This window comes from Acinonyx jubatus, chromosome B2 (genome assembly GCF_027475565.1).
Source record: "Acinonyx jubatus isolate Ajub_Pintada_27869175 chromosome B2, VMU_Ajub_asm_v1.0, whole genome shotgun sequence".
NCBI lineage: Eukaryota > Metazoa > Chordata > Mammalia > Carnivora > Felidae > Acinonyx > Acinonyx jubatus.
The window spans coordinates 50,041,183-50,048,283 of NC_069385.1; positions in this window are offsets into that span (position 1 = coordinate 50,041,183).

The window sequence follows — 7,101 nt, forward strand, 5'->3', positions numbered from 1 at the left end:
GGAACAAATATTGGTTTCCAGTATAGAATAGATGAATTTGCTTGCCAGAGACAGAGGAGGAACTAAAACAACAGATGCAACATTCAAAGTCATATGCCTCATAGCACAAACAAGTATAAACCTACTATTACTGGGAAGTTTATTAGACTATCAGCAGAGTCAGTTTAAGAGAGAGAGTGGGAGAGAGAGTAAGTGTGTATATTGGAAAGAAAGTCAAAAGAGTTACACAAAAGACACCAGCATATTTTGCACATATGACAATGTATAATTTAAAGAGCAATTGCTGTTATGTTTGTGCGCTAACCAGTATTTTGCTTTGTAGTTCAACAAATGTCACTAATATGTAGAGTATGAATTAGGTCATTAATATGTAGGTATGTGTGGGATGTGTATGAGAGAAAAGTACTAGGTGATTATTTGCTCTGGTTATCAGAACTACAATGATCTACAATCATTGTAGAAGATCTACAATGACGAAGATGTGATTTTTTTGTATATAACGAATATTGTTCAAGCCGGATGTAGACTGGCAAAGTCCATTTAGATCAATGCTGACAAATTTCAACCATGTGTACAGCAACAGGATATGTTGCTACACAAATAAAACTAATTGCACCTGCGTATCGAGCAATACACATTTTCATTCACAGAGACTGTTGGTAATGAGCACTATATCTCTTGATGTAGGTTCAGTATTGAAAGAAACATGAAACTCTGCGAACACAATTAAATGAGATGCCTGGGTTTATGATTTTTTTTGAATACCTTAAGGAGAAATAGGTTGGGCAGGAACTATACAAAAGTTCACTAGTTGTTGATGGGAAAACTATATCTATTTTTGAACTAGGGAGTAAGTTATAAACACTGATAACACTCACAATGATTTCCAGTGGAATACTCTACTTTGAATAACCTGCACTTAAATGTAAAAAATCACACATTTTAATGTTGAGTATCGTTTGAAAAAACTACCAGGGTTTCTCACCAAGATGGAATCGCTGTATTAACAGCTTGGTTGCTCAAAGTTTCCTGCTTTCCCAACCTTTCATCATTTTTTTTCACTCACTGGAGAAAGTGATATCATATAATCAAGCTTTTTTTCAAAATATGTGGTAAAAAAAAAAACCCACAAAACAAAACTGATCATCCCAACTATTTTTAAGTGTTTGGTAGTGTTAACCATATTCATATCATTGTGCAACAGATTCCTAGAACGTTTTCATCTTGTGAAATTGAAATTCTATACCTATCGAACAACTCCCCATTTCCTCCTCCTCTCCCTTCCTGGCAACTATCATTCCACCTTACATTTCTAGGAGTTTGATTACTTGAGGTACTTCATATAAACAGAATCATACAGTATTTGTCCCTTGGTGAGTGGCTTATTTCACTTGGTGGAATGTTCTCAAAGTTCATCTGTGTTGCAGCATGTGACAGAATCTCCTTTTTCAAGGCTGAATAATATATTAGTATAATGTTTATCCATTCATCTATCGATGGACATTTGGGTTGTGTCCACCTCTTGGCTATTATGATTAACGCCACAAAGAACATGGCTATATAAATCTCTTCAGGTCCTGCTTTCAATTCTTTTGAATATATACCCGGAAGTGAGAATGCTGGATCACAGGGTAATTGCATTTCTAATTTTTTGAGGAATTTCCATATTATTTTCCATAAGGGCTGCACCATTTTATATTTCCACCAAAAGTATACAAGGGTTTCAATTTCTTCACATCCTCACCAAGCCCTGCAACTTTCTGGTGGCTGGGTGTTTTGTTATTGTTTTGATAGTCATCTTGATGGGTATGAGATAATAACTCATTATGGTTTTATATTTTCCTAATGATTAGTGATGTTGAGCATGTTTTCTTGGCTTGTTGGCTATTTGTATGTTTTCTTCAGAGAAATGTCCATTCAAATCTTTTGCTCGCTTTTTAATTGGATTGTTTGATTTTTGTTGTTGTTGAACTGTTGTTCTTCATATATTCTGGATAGTAACGCTTTATCACATGTATGATTTGCAAATATTTCTTCTCACTTCGTAGGATGCCTGTTCACCCTGTTGATTGTTTCTTTGGATGTAGACAAGTTTTTAAGTTTGATGAAGTTCCATTTGTCTATTTTTACTGTTGTTGCCTGTGCTTTTGTTGTTGTACCCAAGAAACTACTGTCAAATCCAATGTAATAAAGCATTACTCCTGTTTTCTTCTGGGAGTTTTACAGTTTCAGGTCTTACATTTAGGTATTTAATCTATTTTGACTTAGCTTTTGTATACAGTGTAAGGTAAGGGTCTTACTTTATTCTTTTGCATGAGGATATTCAGTTTTCCCAGCACCATTTGTTGAAGAGTCTGACCCTTCCCCATCGTGTGCTCTTGCCACCCTTGTTGAAGATCATTTTACCATATATGAAAGGGTCTTATTTTTAAACCACATTCAAATTCTTCAAAATGAAAATCTAGTTTCTAGAGATAAATGCAACTAAAGAATGGATTAGAAATGTTTTTGCATGTGTCTCCCAACTTCTACTTTGAGTGGGAAATGTTTACTAACAGCACTGAAAGTAGTTTAAGTGAGGAATTTCTCTCAATTTCTGAACACATCCAATCTGAGTAGTTGACGCTATGTGACAGCTGCCAAATAATTATTTCCATGGTGCAAACTCATGATTGTGAGGACAGGGGTAGGATCAATTTCATACAAATAAAGACTGAGAATAGAAAACTGTTGAGCATAGTTCCTGATCTGTGCATAAAGCTATAACTCAGCTTGATACCAAGACTTTGGCGAAAAGCTAGGAAAACCCCCTCACTAATACTAATCAATAATCATCATTCTTTCCCCCCCAACTCCATTTCACTCATTTTGCCCATCCCCCAATGATCATTATTCTTAATACACATTACAATGTTTTTTACTCTTTATGTTTTATACTGCGATAACTTTTCTTATTTCCATATATCAGTCTATTGTGTTTCACGTATCCATTAAATGATGTTAAGACTACATTTTGAAAAGCTCTGTCTTAAATCTATGACTATACGACCGCTTTCAACTATTTTCAATAGAAAATCAATATAAGCTGCCTGTGTAATTTTAACTGTTTTAGTAATCATGTTAAAAAAGTAAGAGATAACAGGTAAGATTCACTGAAATAAAATCCTTATTTTTAAACGCCCCAAATATTATCATTTCAACATGGGATAAATATTTTTAAATATTTTAAAACATTGAGATACTTTGCATTCTTTTTTTCATACTAAGTCTTCCAAATCTGGTCCATATTGCACATTTACAACACTTCTCATGCTGACATCTCAATTTGGAGCAGCTGTCTGTGACACGTGGCTGCTGTACTGGGCTGCACAGTCCTGAAAACTTAACCTTAGAAATAAAGATTGTCCACGGGCGCCTGGGTGGCTCAGTCGGTTGAGCGTCCGACTTCGGCTCAGGTCACGATCTCACACTTGTGAGTTCAAGCCCCGCTTCTGGCTCTGTGCTGACAGCTCAGAGCCTGGAACCTGCTTCGGATTCTGTGTCTCCCTCTCTCTCTGCCCCTCCTCTGCTCATGCTCTGTCTCTCTGTCAAAAATAAATAAACATTAAAAAAATTAAAAAAAAAAGAAATAAGATTGTCTGGTCTCAATCTTCCACCCGTTTACTCCTCCCAATATTTTTTTCTGTCATTAAACCTAAAGGTAAACCCCAAAGAGACCCTTTACTTTGATGCTACCCTTCTCCAAGTCCAATGATTCCCTTTAGGCCTATGTTAGGAAAGCGCTCAGTTAGGAAAGCTCTCTAGCCGATGTGCTTCGCTTGCCAGAAAATTCTGCAATGCCAAATCAGTTTAAGCATTCACTTTCCTATTTCTTCTCCAGACCCTGGGCACTACTGAAGAGAGTATACAGCCATGTTGGTTGGCATCATCTCACATTTATCCCTTTTACCCTCAACAGGTGTGAGTGGGTCTTCCATTCTCCATTATATATTGTCACTGTAGTCATTCCTAGCGGGATTGGTTTTTCATTCCTTCAGCAGACCGTCCATATGTAGGTAGATCCCTCTTCCAATGCCCCATGCTATTCTGCACCTCAACCCTCAAAATCTTAACAGACCGTCCAGCTCCTTATTTCGCAGGAAGTAGAGGCGACCAAGCATGCACAACAGGCAGACACGTGCCTCTTCAAGGCAAATCCCTTCCACCTGATCTCTTCAACCCATCCCCTCCAAGATTTCTCAGTGACTTTGTGTTAAAAAACAAGAGCACCAGATGACATCCAAGTTAAATATTGATGTAATCACTCAGCTCCTTAAGGAAACTTTACATTATTGTTCCCATTCTGGCACTAGATATGTGACTTTAAGCAAATGTTCCCATACCTCGGTGTTCTCAGTGTTCTTTAAAGTCAGACTGGGTGAGGGGCATCTGGGTGGCTCAGTGGGTTAAGCGTCAGACTTCGGCTCAGGTCATGATCTCACGGTTCGTGAGTTGGAGCCCTGCCTTGGGCTCTGTGCTGACAGCTCAGAGCCTGGAGCCTGCTTTGGATTCTGTGTCTCCCTCTCTCTCTGCCCCACCCCCGCTCATGCTCTGTCTCCTCCTCTCTCAAAAATAAGTAAACATTAAATAAATAAATAACAAATAAACAAATAAAAATAAAAATAAAGTCAGGCTGGGTGAATTCTGTTGTTTCTTTTAGTCCCAGTGCTTTAAACTCTACAGTTCCAGCATAATACAAAATGAGCTTTGAAGTGCTGAACAGATACAGAGGAGAGGAGAATGAGTATGTGTAGAACCAGGTGGCCTCTGTTCTTTTCTGGCTGTGCAGCCTCACATAGACCTGAACCTTTTCAGGATTCTGTTTGTTTCATCTATAAAGTTGAGATCGTAGTAGACAATTCGCAGAATTGCTCTGAAAAGTTAAAGGCACACCCCGGGTGGGCAAGTCTCTCTCCGAGGACAGTGCCTATGCCAGAGCAGGGACTCAACTTCCATTAATTTTTTCCTGCACTGGCAGAGGCATCATGGTGGTTGTTGCCTGTCTGCACACATATGCAAGTGTGCCCTGTTCTTATAAACTACATTTCCCAGGCTCCCTTGCTAACTGCCTTGATAGCATATTTGGCCACTCAGAGGCACTAGTAGATGACTGAGGGTGGAAGGAGGGAAAAAAAATAGAGAATTTCTCCTTCTTTCTCCATGTCTCAAGGCAGCATTTTACATGATTCCGGCTCCCTGCCAGACATCCCGTATCTTTATGGTCCTGTGTCCTTGGTCACAGAGATAGTTCTTAATTCTGGGTTCTGCTAACACCACCTTCTGTGCCCCTCTGCCCTTGCTGAGGTTCATCCTTTTGTTTAAAATATTTAGTGAGTGCTGCTTCTTGGCTGGACCCTGGCTGACACTGCCATGATACGTGAGGATTTTAACACTGAGAATAAAAGAATGAGCCAGGTAACTTACTAAGATCCCTAGTCAGTTTCAGTCATCTAATTCTTATACTTTGTTACATACAAGTATTCATTACACTCATTTCACAGACTAATGCTTCATTTCAAAGTTTGTGCTGTGAGGGTTCACAGAAGGAGCAAAATTTGGGGATATAAAATTTGCCCAATGCACCACAGCTGGTCTTAATAGCAAAGCCACAGGGTAGAAATCTTAAGCCTCAAGCTACGCTGTGCCAGACCAACTGTATTTTATGATCCCAGGTCCGGTTTTCCCACAGCATATCCTCCCACAGCTAATGGCTTCCATGATTTGAAACTCTTTCCCCGTTCCTGCAGACCTTGCTGCATTGGAATGCTGAGGTTTCTAATGCTAATCTTAACCACATTCTCCCCTCTGTGTGTTGCACTGGGATGGATCAAAGCAGATGCCTATATGAAAAATAAGATTTTTTGGGAAATAAACCTCAAACTTTTCTCAGACTAAATGAGAATTCATTTCTTCTACATCACATTATTTCTCAGAAATAATGTCTTGAGCTAACAGTGAGTTGCCTTGCCAAAAGTTCAAATCTCTTAGAAAAGTCACATTAATGTTTTCCCCTGACCTAACCTCTTTGCCTCTGTGCTCCTCTGTTGCAACATCAAACATTCCATCATTGTTTCTAGTTGCTTCTCCCTCCACTAATAATTTGTTTAAGTTCCTATATAGCTGACAATTAAAAAGCTTTATATAGAGCTTCTCACCTGGAGATAGAATTAACCGTATGGTATCTTATTCTAATATTCCTTATGTAACAATCGCCACTGCAGTTTTCAGAATCCTAACAAATATTTTATTTATTTATTTATTTATTTATTTATTTATTTATTTATTTATCTATATTCATTGAATCAGGTACTTTTCTAAGCTCTTTATACACCTTAGTTCATTTAATATTCGCAACCACACTACAAGAAGCATTATTGTCTCCATTTTACTGGTAAGGAAACAGAAGCATTTAGAGATTGATTAGTTGGGAAGTTAAACAGTTAGCAGGTAATAAAACTGGAGTTCAAACCCAAGAACTGTGTTGCCACAATGTGCATTTTCAATCAACTACCCTAACGGAGATTTAGGTTCTTTAGTAAATGTCTCCGTGGCTGTAATGCTTTTTACCTAAAATTTTTTGATTTAAATTTTAACTAATTTCAGACTTACAAAAAAGTTACAAAAATTACATAAATCATTTCTATATTCCCTTCACCCAGACTCCCATAGCACAATTACCTAGATGAGGAAATTAATATTAACACAGTACTAATTGATTAATACAGTACTAATCTATGAATGTTCTTGAAATTTTGCCAACTGTCACATTAACGACCTTTTTCTGACCCAGGATCCAATCCAAGACCAAACATTACATTTAGCTGTCATGTCTCCTTAGTCTCCTCTATCTGGAACAATTCTTCTATTTTTCTTTGTTTTTCATGATCTTGATACTTTGACCCCATTATTTTGTCAACTGTCCATTTGATTACCCAAAACAATCTTAAGGCTCAGGAAAACTGGACTTTCATCAGTGAGAAATGCTCACAACATCACACAAAGAGATAGCACGGATACACATCTGACGCCATATCTGATGGGGCACAAGACCTGGCCTCTCAG